We start from the raw sequence: 15,033 nt of genomic DNA, 5'->3' as shown, positions 1-15,033 counted from the left end.
AACTTTGGCCCAAAAAGTCTGCAAAATTAGTAGAAATTAACACAATTTTGGGGTTACTTAAAAAAATAAAAAATACATTAAAATGATTCAATAATATTAATGGTATTTATGTCATATGTATACTACTTATACAATAAAAATTTGAGTCAAATAAAATGTTGGTACTTTTATAAAATATGTGCAAAAAGTAAACACAATTAGTAGAATTTACTTTTGTTGTAAATTTTTCTTTTTTTATACTTTATTATAGCATAAGATTTACCGAATGCAAAACATGTATTAGACATAGTTGGAAAAAAAAGAAGAACTTTGACCAAAAAAGTCTGCAAAATTAGTAGAAATTAACACAATTTTGGGGTTACTTAAAAAAATAAAAAATACATTAAAATGATTCAATAATATTAATGGTATTTATGTCATATGTATACTACTTATACAATAAAAATTTGAGTCAAATAAAATGTTGGTACTTTATAAAATATGTGCAAAAAGTAAACACAATTAGTAGAATTTACTTTTGTTGTAAATTTTTCTTTTTTATACTTTATTATAGCATAATATTTACCGAATGCAAAACATGTATTAGACATAGTTGAAAAAAAACAACAACTTTGGCCCAAAAAGTCTGCAAAATTAGTAGAAATTAACACAATTTTGGGGTTACTTAAAAAAATAAAAAATACATTAAAATGATTCAATAATATTAATGGTATTTATGTCATATGTATACTACTTATACAATAAAAATTTGAGTAAAATAAAATGTTAGTACTTTTATAAAATATGTGCAAAAAGTAAACAAAATTAGTAGAATTTACTTTGTTGACTTTTTAAAAGTCAACAAAAGTAAAAGTAAACAAAATTAGTAGAATTTACTTTTGTTGACTTTTTACACATTTTTTATAAAAGTACTAACATTTCATTTTACTCTAATTGTTATTATATAAGTAGTATACATATGACATCAATACCATTCATATTATTGAATAATTTGAATTTATTTTTTAAGTAACCCCAAAATTGTGTTAAATTCTACTAATTGAAGTCTACTTGTCAAGACGCTGACGCATAACCAGATTTTTTTTTAAAAGAGGGAAATTTATGTTATTGTCATGGTTATATTTTTTATCATTAGTAGTAGTTTACCTATTTGTTATTATTATTATTATTAAATTACTATATGTTGGGGTTTTTTTAGTAACAAGTCACAAGTATACATTTTTCTTTTTTTATACTTTATTATAGCATAGGATTTACCGAATGCAAAATATGTATTAGACATAGTTAAAAAAAAACAAAAAAACTTTGGCCCAAAATGTCTGCAAAATTAGTAGAAATTAACACCATTTTGGGGTTACTTAAAAAAATAAAAAATATATTAAAAAAATCCAATAATATTAATGGTATTTATTTCATATGTATACTACTTATACAATAAAAATTTGAGTCAAATAAAATGTTGGTACTTTTATAAAATATGTGCAAAAAGTAAACACAATTAGTAGAATTTACTTTTGTTGTAAATTTTTCTTTTTTATACTTTATTATAGCATAAGATTTACCGAATGCAAAACATGTATTAGACATAGTTGAAAAAAACAACAACTTTGGCCCAAAAAGTCTGCAAAATTAGTAGAAATTAACAAATTTTTGGGGTTACTTAAAAAAATAAAAAATACATTAAAATGATTCAATAATATTAATGGTATTTATGCCATATGTATACTACTTTTAAAATAAAAATTTGAGTCGAATAAAATGTTAGCACTTTTATAAAATATGTGCAAAAAGTAAACACAATTAGTAGAATTTACTTTTGTTGTAAATTTTTCTTTTTTTATACTTTATTATAGCATAAGATTTACCAAATGCAAAACATGTATTAGACATAGTTGAAAAAAAACAAAAAAAACTTTGGCCCAAAAAGTCTGCAAAATTAGTAGAAATTAACACAATTTTGGGGTTACTTAAAAAAAATAAAAAATACATTAAAATGATTCAATAATATTAATGGTATTTATGTTATATGTATACTACTTATACAATAAAAATTTGAGTCAAATAAAATGTTGGTACTTTTATAAAATATGTGCAAAAAGTAAACAAAATTAGTAGAATTTACTTAGTTGACTTTTTGCACATTTTTTTATAAAAGTACTAACATTTTATTTTACTCTAATTTTTATTGTATAAGTAGTATACATATGACATAAATACAATTCATATTATTGAATAATTTTAATTTATTTTTTAAGCAACCCCAAAATTGTGTTAATTTCTTCTACTTTTGCAGACTTTTTGGGCCAAAGTTTTATTTTATTTTTTTAACTATGTCTAATACATGTTTTTGCATTCGGTAAATCTTATGCTATAATAAAGTATAAAAAAGAAAAATTTACAACAAAAGTAAATTCTACTAATTGTGTTTACTTTTTGCACATATTTTATAAAAGTGCTAACATTTTATTTGACTCAATTTTTTATTTTAAAAGTAGTATACATATGGCATAAATACCATTAATATTATTGAATAATTTTAATGTATTTTTTTTTTTTTAAGTAACCCCAAAATTGTGTTAATTTTTACTAATTTTGCAGACTTTTTGGGCCAAAGTTGTTGTTTTTTTCAACTATGTCTAATACATGTTTTGCATTCGTTAAATCTTATGCTATAATAAAGTATAAAAAAGACAAATTTACAACAAAAGTAAATTCTACTAATTGTGTTTACTTTTTGCACATATTTTATAAAAGTGCTAACATTTTATTTGACTCTAATTTTTATTGTATAAGTAGTATACATATGACATAAATACAATTCATATTATTGAATAATTTTTATTTATTTTTTAAGTAACCCCAAAATTGTGTTAATTTCTTCTAATTTTGCAGACTTTTTGGGCCAAAGTTTTATTTATTTTTTTAACTATGTCTAATACATGTTTTTGCATTCGGTAAATCGTATGATATAATAAAGTATAAAAAAGACAAATTTACAACAAAAGTAAATTCTACTAATTGTGTTTACTTTTTGCACATATTTATTTATATATTTTATTTGACTCAAATTTTTGTTTTAAAAGTAGTATACATATGGCATAAATACCATTAATATTATTGAATCATTTTAATGTATTTTTTATTTTTTTAAGTAACCCCAAAATTGTGTTAATTTCTACTAATTTTGCAGACTTTTGGGGCCAAAGTTCTTTTTTTTTTTCAACTATGTCTAATACATGTTTTGCATTCGGTAAATCCTATGCTAGTAGAATTTACTTTGTTGACTTTTTGCACATTTTTTATAAAAGTACTAACATTTTATTTTACCCTAATTTTCATTGTATAAGTAGTATACATATGACATAAATACAATTCATATTATTGAATAATTTTTATTTATTTTTTAAGTAACCCCAAAATTGTGTTAATTTCTTCTAATTTTGCAGACTTTTTGGGCCAAAGTTTTATTTATTTTTTCAACTATGTCTAATACATGTTTTTGCATTCGGTAAATCTTATGCTATAATAAAGTATAAAAAAGACAAATTTACAACAAAAGTAAATTCTACTAATTGTGTTTACTTTTTGCACATATTTTATAAAAGTGCTAACATTTTATTTGACTCAAATTTTTATTTTAAAAGTAGTATACATATGGCATAAATACCATTAATATTATTGAATCATTTTAATGTATTTTTTAATTTTTTTAAGTAACCCCAAAATTGTGTTAATTTCTTCTAATTTTGCAGACTTTTTGGGCCAAAGTTTTATTTATTTTTTTAACTATGTCTAATACATGTTTTTGCATTCGGTAAATCGTATGCTATAATAAAGTATAAAAAAGACAAATGTACAACAAAAGTAAATTCTACTAATTGTGTTTACTTTTTGCACATATTTTATAAAAGTGCTAACATTTTATTTGACTCAAATTTTTATTTTAAAAGCAGTATACATATGGCATGAATACCATTAATATTATTGAATCATTTTAATGTATTTTTTATTTTTTTAAGTAACCCCAAAATTGTGTTAATTTCTACTAATTTTGCAGACTTTTTGGGCCAAAGTTCTTCTTTTTTTTCAACTATGTCTAATACATGTTTTGCATTCGGTAAATCCTATGCTAGTAGAATTTACTTTGTTGACTTTTTGCACATTTTTTATAAAAGTACTAACATTTTATTTTACTCTAATTTTTATTGTATAAGTAGTATACATATGACATTAATACCATGCATATTATTGAATAATTTTAATTTATTTTTTTAAGTAACCCCAAAATTGTGTTAATTTCTACTAATTTTGCAGACTTTTTGGGCCAAAGTTTTATTTATTTTTTTAACTACGTCTAATACATGTTTTTTGCATTCGGTAAATCTTATCCTATAATAAAGTATAAAAAAGAAAAATTTACAACAAAAGTAAATTCTACTAATTGTGTGTACTTTTTGCACATATTTTATAAAAGTGCTAACATTTTATTTGACTCTAATTTTTATTGTATAAGTAGTATACATATGACATAAATACAATTCATATTATTGAATAACTTTAATTTATTTTTTAAGTAACCCCAAAATTGTGTTAATTTCTTCTAATTTTGCAGACCTTTTGGGCCAAAGTTTTATTTATTTTTTTAACTATGTCTAATACATGTTTTTGCATTCGGTAAATCTTATGCTATAATAAAGTATAAAAAAGACAAATTTACAACAAAAGTAAATTCTACTAATTGTGTTTACTTTTTGCACATATTTTATAAAAGTGCTAACATTTTATTTGACTCAAATTTTTATTTTAAAAGTAGTATACATATGGCATAAATACCATTAATATTATTGAATCATTTTAATGTATTTTTTAATTTTTTTAAGTAACCCCAAAATTGTGTTAATTTTTACTAATTTTGCAGACTTTTTGGGCCAAAGTTGTTGTTTTTTTCAACTATGTCTAATACATGTTTTGCATTTGGTAAATCTTATCCTATAATAAAGTATAAAAAAGAAAAATTTACAACAAAAGTAAATTCTACTAATTGTGTTTACTTTTTGCACATATTTTATAAAAGTGCTAACATTTTATTTGACTCAAATTTTTATTTTAAAAGTAGTATACATATGGCATAAATACCATTAATATTATTGAATCATTTAAATGTATTTTTTATTTTATTAAGTAACCCCAAAATTGTGTTAATTTCTACTAATTTTGCAGACTTTTTGGGCCAAAGTTCTTTTTTTTTTTTCAACTATGTCTAATACATGTTTTGCATTCGGTAAATCCTATGCTAGTAGAATTTACTTTGTTGACTTTTTGCACATTTTTTATAAAAGTACTAACATTTTATTTTACTCTAATTTTTATTGTATAAGTAGTATACATTTGACATAAATACAATTCATATTATTGAATAATTTTAATTTATTTTTTAAGTAACCCCAAAATTGTGTTAATTTCTTCTAATTTTGCAGACTTTTTGGGCCAAAGTTTTATTTATTTTTTTAACCATGTCTAATACATGTTTTTGCATTCGGTAAATCGTATGCTATAATAAAGTATAAAAAAGACAAATTTACAACAAAAGTAAATTCTACTAATTGTGTTTACTTTTTGCACATATTTTATAAAAGTGCTAACATTTTATTTGACTCAAATTTTTATTTTAAAAGTAGTATACATATGGCATAAATACCATTAATATTATTGAATCATTTAAATGTATTTTTTATTTTTTTAAGTAACCCCAAAATTGTGTTAATTTCTACTAATTTTGCAGACTTTTGGGGCCAAAGTTCTTTTTTTTTTTCAACTATGTCTAATACATGTTTTGCATTCGGTAAATCCTATGCTAGTAGAATTTACTTTGTTGACTTTTTGCACATTTTTTATAAAAGTACTAACATTTTATTTTACTCAAATTTTTATTGTATAAATAGTATACATATGACATAAATACAATTCATATTATTGAATAATTTTTATTTATTTTTTAAGTAACCCCAAAATTGTGTTAATTTCTTCTAATTTTGCAGACTTTTTGGGCCAAAGTTTTATTTATTTTTTTAACTATGTCTAATACATGTTTTTGCATTCGGTAAATCGTATGCTATAATAAAGTATAAAAAAGAAACATTTACAACAAAAGTAAATTCTACTAATTGTGTTTACTTTTTGCACATATTTTATAAAAGTGCTAACATTTTATTTGACTCAAATTTTTATTTTAAAAGTAGTATACATATGGCATAAATACCATTAATATTATTGAATCATTTTAATGTATTTTTTATTTTTTTAAGTAACCCCAAAATTGTGTTAATTTTTACTAATTTTGCAGACTTTTTGGGCCAAAGTTGTTGTTTTTTTCAACTATGTCTAATACATGTTTTGCATTCGTTAAATCTTATGCTATAATAAAGTATAAAAAAGACAAATTTACAACAAAAGTAAATTCTACTAATTGTGTTTACTTTTTGCACATATTTTATAAAAGTGCTAACATTTTATTTGACTCAAATTTTTATTTTAAAAGTAGTATACATATGGCATAAATACCATTAATATTATTGAATCATTTAAATGTATTTTTTATTTTTTTAAGTAACCCCAAAATTGTGTTAATTTCTACTAATTTTGCAGACTTTTTGGGCCAAAGTTTTTTTTTTTTTTTCAACTATGTCTAATACATGTTTTTGCATTCGGTAAATCTTATGCTATAATAAAGTATAAAAAAGACAAATTTACAACAAAAGTAAATTCTACTAATTGTGTTTACTTTTTGCACATATTTTATAAAAGTGCTAACATTTTATTTGACTCAAATTTTTATTTTAAAAGTAGTATACATATGGCATAAATACCATTAATATTATTGAATCATTTTAATGTATTTTTTAATTTTTTTAAGTAACCCCAAAATTGTGTTAATTTTTACTAATTTTGCAGACTTTTTGGGCCAAAGTTGTTGTTTTTTTCAACTATGTCTAATACATGTTTTGCATTCGGTAAATCCTATGCTAGTAGAATTTACTTTGTTGACTTTTTGCACATTTTTTATAAAAGTACTAACATTTTATTTTACTCTAATTTTTATTGTATAAGTAGTATACATATGACATAAATACCATTCATATTATTGAATCATTTTAATTTATTTTTTAAGTAACCCCAAAATTGTGTTAATTTCTTCTAATTTTGCAGACTTTTTGGGCCAAAGTTTTATTTTTATTTTTTAACTATGTCTAATACATGTTTTTGCATTCGGTAAATCTTATGCTATAATAAAGTATAAAAAAGAAAAATTTACAACAAAAGTAAATTCTACTAATTGTGTTTACTTTTTGCACATATTTTATAAAAGTGCTAACATTTTATTTGACTCAAATTTTTATTTTAAAAGTAGTATACATATGGCATAAATACCATTAATATTATTGAATCATTTTAATGTATTTTTTATTTTTTTAAGTAACCCCAAAATTGTGTTAATTTTTACTAATTTTGCAGACTTTTTGGGCCAAAGTTGTTGTTTTTTTCAACTATGTCTAATACATGTTTTGCATTCGGTAAATCTTATGCTATAATAAAGTATAAAAAAGAAAAATTTACAACAAAAGTAAATTCTACTAATTGTGTTTACTTTTTGCACATATTTTATAAAAGTGCTAACATTTTATTTGACTCAAATTTTTATTTTAAAAGTAGTATACATATGGCATAAATACCATTAATATTATTGAAACATTTTAATGTATTTTTTATTTTTTTAAGTAACCCCAAAACTGTGTTAATTTCTACTAATTTTGCAGACTTTTTGGGCCAAAGTTGTTGTTTTTTTCAACTATGTCTAATACATGTTTTGCATTCGGTAAATCTTATGCTATAATAAAGTATAAAAAATAAAAATTTACAACAAAAGTAAATTCTACTAATTGTGTTTACTTTTTGCACATATTTTATAAAAGTGCTAACATTTTATTTGACTCAAATTTTTATTTTAAAAGTAGTATACATATGGCATAAATACCATTAATATTATTGAATCATTTTAATGTATTTTTTATTTTTTTAAGTAACCCCAAAATTGTGTTCATTTTTACTAATTTTGCAGACTTTTTGGGCCAAAGTTTTATTTATTTTTTTAACTATGTCTAATACATGTTTTTGCATTCGGTAAATCTTATGCTATAATAAAGTATAAAAAAGACAAATTTACAACAAAAGTAAATTCTACTAATTGTGTTTACTTTTTGCACATATTTTATAAAAGTGCTAACATTTTATTTGACTCAAATTTTTATTTTAAAAGTAGTATACATATGGCATAAATACCATTAATATTATTGAATCATTTTAATGTATTTTTTATTTTTTTAAGTAACCCCAAAATTGTGTTAATTTCTACTAATTTTGCAGACTTTTTGGGCCAAAGTTCTTTTTTTTTTTTCAACTATGTCTAATACATGTTTTGCATTCGGTAAATCCTATGCTAGTAGAATTTACTTTGTTGACTTTTTGCACATTTTTTATAAAAGTACTAACATTTTATTTTACTCTAATTTTTATTGTATAAGTAGTATACATATGACATAAATACAATTCATATTATTGAATAATTTTAATTTATTTTTTAAGCAACCCCAAAATTGTGTTAATTTCTTCTAATTTTGCAGACTTTTTGGGCCAAAGTTTTATTTATTTTTTTAACTATGTCTAATACATGTTTTTGCATTCGGTAAATCTTATCCTATAATAAAGTATAAAAAAAGAGACACTTCGCCTTCATTATTTGAGTTGTGCTATCAAGACGCTGACGAAGCAGAAAAGCATACCATATGAATATTTTAGAAAATGTCCATGCCATACCGTACATTAGAGGTCAGAAAATGCCTTCCTATCCCCTCCGTCTCCAACATGCTGTACTGAAGTGGCATTGTAAAAAAAAAAAAAATTACAATAATAACATCTTGAGTCGCATTGAAGGGCTTCTTCTCTCAGGAGGACAACACGACAGAGTCTTCTTAAAAAGAGTTAGAAAAAGCTGTTGCGCAACCAAGTTTCAATCTTGCTTAAGTTCTTCTTTCACTTCAGAAAAAGCCAGCTGCTTATGAAAGAAGAGCTAACATGAACACATTGTGGACAAAACCCTGTAGGAGGCTTGGATTCACTTTCTGTAAGTGATCCTATTTCAAATGTATACCTGTGATAGTAAGCAGAACAATACCTAAAACTTTATCTGGCACAGGTTAGCATATCTGTACTTGTAGCATCTTTAGAGCAGCTCGCTTTATTCCGATTAACGGATTCTACAAGAATCTACAGGGTTGTTCAGCATAACAAATTAGCTCATGATTCACTACCTTTTGTGGTACTTGTCTGCTTATTCTGTTCTTCATCATTTAATTCTAATATTGTAACTATTTCTGGGGCTGAAGTTGCCGAGGTAGTTAAAAAGCTCCTCGGTGGCAAGGCCCCGGGGGTGGATGAGATCCGCCCGGAGTTCCTTAAGGCTCTGGATGTTGTGGGGCTGTCTTGGTTGACAAGACTCTGCAACATCGCGTGGACATCGGGGGCGGTACCTCTGGATTGGCAGACCGGGGTGGTGGTTCCTCTCTTTAAGAAGGGGAACCGAAGGGTGTGTTCCAACTATCGTGGGATCACACTCCTCAGCCTTCCCGGTAAGGTCTATTCAGGTGTACTGGAGAGGAGGCTACGCCGGATAGTCGAACCTCGGATTCAGGAGGAACAGTGTGGTTTTCGTCCTGGTCGTGGAACTGTGGACCAGCTCTATACTCTCGGCAGGGTCCTTGAGGGTGCATGGGAATTTGCCCAACCAGTCTACATGTGCTTTGTGGACTTGGAGAAGGCATTCGACCGTGTACCCCGGGAAGTCCTGTGGGGAGTGCTCAGAGAGTATGGGGTAACGGACTGTCTTATTGTGGCAGTCCGCTCCCTGTATGATCAGTGCCAGAGCTTGGTCCGCATTGCCGGCAGTAAGTCGGACACGTTTCCAGTGAGGGTTGGACTCCGCCAAGGCTGCCCTTTGTCACCGATTCTGTTCATAACCTTTATGGACAGAATTTCTAGGCGCAGTCAAGGCGTTGAGGGGATCTGGTTTGGTGGCTGCAGGATTAGGTCTCTGCTTTTTGCAGATGATGTGGTCCTGATGGCTTCCTCCGGCCAAGATCTTCAGCTCTCACTGGGTCGGTTCGCAGCCGAGTGTGAAGCGACTGGGATGGGAATCAGCACCTCCAAGTCCGAGTCCATGGTTCTCTCCCGGAAAAGGGTGGAGTGCCATCTCCGGGTTGGGGAGGAGATCTTGCCCCAAGTGGAGGAGTTCAAGTACCTCGGAGTCTTGTTCACGAGTGGGGGAAGAGTGGATCGTGAGATCGACAGGCGGATTGGTGCGGCGTCTTCAGTAATGCGGACGCTGTATCGATCCGTTGTGGTGAAGAAGGAGCTGAGCCGGAAGGCAAAGCTCTCGATTTACCGGTCGATCTACGTTCCCATCCTCACCTATGGTCATGAGCTTTGGGTCATGACCGAAAGGACAAGATCACGGGTACAAGCGGCCGAAATGAGTTTCCTCCGCCGAGTGGCGGGTCTCTCCCTTAGAGATAGGGTGAGAAGCTCTGCCATCCGGGGGGAGCTCAAAGTAAAGCCGCTGCTCCTCCACATGGAGAGGAGCCAGATGAGGTGGTTCGGGCATCTGGTCAGGATGCCACCCGAACGCCTCCCTAGGAAGGTGTTTCGGGCACGTCCGACCGGTAGGAGGCCACGGGGAAGACCCAGGACACGCTGGGAAGACTATCTCTCCCGGCTGGCCTGGGAACGCCTCGGGATCCCCCGGGAGGAGCTGGACGAAGTGGCTGGGGAGAGGGAAGTCTGGGCTTCCCTGCTTAGGCTGCTGCCCCCGCGACCCGACCTTGGATAAGCGGAAGAAGATGGATGGATGGATGGATTGTAACTAAGTGGTTGGAATGTAATTTGCTATTTGCCAGTAATAGCAAATATTAAGGGTGTCTTGATCCGATATTGTTATTAAAATAAACATCAGCATAAAAAAACAATTACCAGAAAATATCAGCATATGGGATTTATCGGCCCATAAATGCTTTAAAATGTAATATCGGAAATAATCGGTATCGGTTTCAAAAAGTAAAATGTATGACTTTTTAAAACGCCACTGTGTACACGGACGTAGGGAGAAGTACAGAGCGCCAATAAACCTTAAATCTACGGCTTTTCACACACACAAGCGAATGCCATGCATACCTGGTCAACAGCCATACAGGTCACACCGAGGGTGGCCGTATAAACAACTTTAACACTGTTACAAATATGCGCCACACTGTGAATCCACACCAAACAAGAATGACAAACACATTTCGGGAGAACATCCGCACCCGTAACACAACATAAACACAACAGAACAAATACCCAGAATCCCTTGCAGCACTAACTCTTCCGGGACGCTACAATATACACCCCCCACTACCCCTCCTCCCTCAACCCCAAATTCCATGCTTCTGTTTTGAAGCATGTTAAAAAAAAGAATGCACTTTGTGACTTCAATAATAAATATGGTAGTGCCATGTTGGCCTTTTTTTTTCCCATAACTTGTGTTGATTTATTTTGGAAAACCTTGTTACATTGTTTAATGCATCCAGCGGGGCATCGCAACAAAATGTCATGTCTGTGTAATCATGTTTTGTTTTAGTCATGTTTAGTTATTGGACTCTTTAGTTTCTGGCTTTTCACTCCCTTGTCTTGTTTCCATGATTACCCCATTAGTTTCACCTGTTCCACGTTTGGACTCATTGTGCACTCTTGTTTGTCACCATAGCAACCCATTAGTTTTCACCTGTCACGTCACGCACCGGTTTCACGTTTTGAGTCACGCACCTGTTTTTGTTAATCATGTCTGTAGTATTTAAGTTCATTGTTTTCAGTTTGTCTTGCTGGTGACATCCCCGCATTCATACCCCTGTCACACTCTGTCTACCTCTGCGCACTTCATGCCATGTCCAAGTAAGTTTTTTTCTATTAATGCCACAGTTAGTGTTTTTGTTTCATTGTTCACAGTTTTTCGCCTTTGTGCAAGTATTTGTTTTCATAGCCAAGTTGTTTCTCCGCCACTGTGCGCGCTTTTCGTTTGTACCTTTTTTTGATAAAATTAAATAAATCATGTACTTACATTCCTGTCTCGCCCGAGCCAACTTTCCGTTGCATCCCGGAAAAGCAAACACCCAGGACCAAGTCTTGACACAAAAGTAGGCATAATAATGTGTTAATTCCACGACTGTGAATTATATATTTTTATATAGTGCTTTTCTCTAGTGACTCAAAGTGTTTTACATAGTGAAACCCAATATCTAAGTTACATTTAAACCAGTGTGGGTGGCACTGGGAGCAGGTGGGTAAAGTGCCTTGCCCAAGGACACAACGGCAGTGACTAGGTTGGCTGGAGCGGGGATCGAACCTGGAACCCTCAATTTGCTGGAACGGCCACTCTACCAACCGAGCTATATCGTCCCAATATCTGTATATATCAATATCGGTTGATATCGGAATCGGTAATTAAGAGTTGGACAATATCGGAATATCGGATATCGGAAAAAAAGCCATTATCGGACATCTCTACTTTGAGACACTCGTGATTTAGGACTATATAAATAAACTTTGATTGATTGACTTTGACTGGCATGTAAAGGGGCTTGATTGGGATTGGCCGCAAGTGCGTGTTGTAATCACTATAGAGAGGCTGGTGTGCACACTCAGCGCTCCTAGCAATGAGCAGTGTAAGTGATGGAGGAAAGGAGCGTCGACAACAGAACTAAACACTATAACAAAAACAAAACGTGTCCTTATTTGAACTGTGTTTCAGTCTAAAATACAACATTTGTCAATATAAACAGGTGACAAATAAGCGCCGTTTTGTCCTACTAATTTTGGCAGTCCCTGAACTCACCGCAGTTTGTTTACATGTATATTTTTCTGCGACTTTCTAGGACGTGTTTTATGCCACTTCTTTTTCTGTCTCATGTTGTCCACCAAACTTTTAACGTGCATGAATCCACAAAGGTGAGTTTTGTTGATGTTATTGACTTGTGTGGAGTGCTAATCAGACATATTTGGTCACTGCATGACTGCGAGCTAATCGATGCTAACATGCTATTTAGGCTTGCTATATGTACATATTGCATCATTATGCCTCATTTGTAGCTATATTTGAGGTCATTTAGTTTCCTTTAAGTCATATTAATTCAATTTATATCTCATGACACACTATCTGTATGTAATATGGCTTTTAATTTTTTGCAGCTCCAGACAGATTTGTTTTTGTATTTTTGGTCCAATAAGGCTCTTTCAACATTTTGGGTTGCCGACCCCTGTATTAGACAGAAAGGAGGAACTTTTTTTCTCTTCCATTTGAAAACGTGGACGTTATCATCACTACTGTCTGATTACAATCAATGCAAGTCATCACAATCAGGTAATACACCAACTTATATTCTTGTTTTCATGAAAGAAAGGAATCTATATGTTAAACATGCATGTATATTCATAAAAACACCTTTAACATGTAAACAAAAACGGCAAAATAAATAAATATAAATTATATACTGTATATATCAATGTATGTATATATATATATGTGTATATATATATATGTGTATATATATATATATATATATATATATATATATATATATATATGTGTGTGTGTATATATATATATACACAGGTAAAAGCCAGTAAATTTGAATATTTTGAAAAACTTGATTTATTTCAGTAATTGCATTCAAAAGGTGTAACTTGTACATTATATTTATTCATTGCACACAGACTGATGCATTCAAATGTTTATTTCATTTAATTTTGATGATTTGAAGTGGCAACAAATGAAAATCCAAAATTCCGTGTGTCACAAAATTAGAATATTACTTAAGGCTAATACAAAAAAGGGATTTTTAGAAATGTTGGCCAACTGAAAAGTATGAAAATGAAAAATATGAGCATGTACAATACTCAATACTTGGTTGGAGCTCCTTTTGCCTCAATTACTGCGTTAATGCGGCGTGGCATGGAGTCGATGAGTTTCTGGCACTGCTCAGGTGTTATGAGAGCCCAGGTTGCTCTGATAGTGGCCTTCAACTCTTCTGCGTTTTTGGGTCTGGCATTCTGCATCTTCCTTTTCACAATACCCCACAGATTTTCTATGGGGCTAAGGTCAGGGGAGTTGGCGGGCCAATTTAGAACAGAAATACCATGGTCCGTAAACCAGGCACGGGTAGATTTTGCGCTGTGTGCAGGCGCCAAGTCCTGTTGGAACTTGAAATCTCCATCTCCATAGAGCAGGTCAGCAGCAGGAAGCATGAAGTGCTCTAAAACTTGCTGGTAGACGGCTGCGTTGACCCTGGATCTCAGGAAACAGAGTGGACCGACACCAGCAGATGACATGGCACCCCAAACCATCACTGATGGTGGAAACTTTACACTAGACTTCAGGCAACGTGGATCCTGTGCCTCTCCTGTCTTCCTCCAGACTCTGGGACCTCGATTTCCAAAGGAAATGCAAAATTTGCTTTCGTCAGAAAACATGACTTTGGACCACTCAGCAGCAGTCCAGCTCTTTTTTTCCTTAGCCCAGGTGTGACGCTTTTCGCGCTGTTTCTTGGTCAACAGTGGGTTGACACGAGGTATGCGGCAGTTGAAACCCATGTCTTTCAAGCGTCTCTTGGTGGTGGATCTTGAAGCACTGACTCCAGCAGCTGTCCACTCCTTCTGAATCTCCCACACATTTTTGAATGGGGTTTTTTTTTCACAATCTTGACCAGGGCGCGGTGATCCCTATCGCTTGTACACTTTTTCTGACCACAGTTTTTCCTTCCCTTTGCCTCTCCATTAATGTGTTTGGACACAGAGCTCTGAGAACAGCCAGCCTCTTCAGCAATAACCTTTTGTGTCTTTCCCTCCTTGTGCAATGTGTCGATGGTTGCCTTCTGGACAGCTGTCAAATCTGAA

At 30.9% G+C, this 15,033-nt stretch overlaps 1 protein-coding gene across 2 annotated transcripts in view; it reads right to left on the bottom strand.

Annotated features, from left to right (window-relative positions):
- Positions 1-15,033, bottom strand: part of tfec (transcription factor EC) — a 78,838-nt gene that overhangs the window by 62,954 nt on the left and 851 nt on the right. The window contains exon 1 of one of the 2 annotated variants that reach the window (XM_061961455.2): positions 8,872-8,989. The exons of the other annotated variant lie outside the window; for it this stretch is intronic. The gene's annotated coding sequence lies outside the window, so the exon portion shown is untranslated. Of the gene's footprint in view, positions 1-8,871; positions 8,990-15,033 lie in introns of those variants that run through there. 2 annotated transcript variants of the gene reach the window in all.

This window comes from Nerophis lumbriciformis, linkage group LG05 (genome assembly GCF_033978685.3).
Source record: "Nerophis lumbriciformis linkage group LG05, RoL_Nlum_v2.1, whole genome shotgun sequence".
NCBI lineage: Eukaryota > Metazoa > Chordata > Actinopteri > Syngnathiformes > Syngnathidae > Nerophis > Nerophis lumbriciformis.
This window is presented reverse-complemented; position numbering and strand designations above follow the sequence as displayed.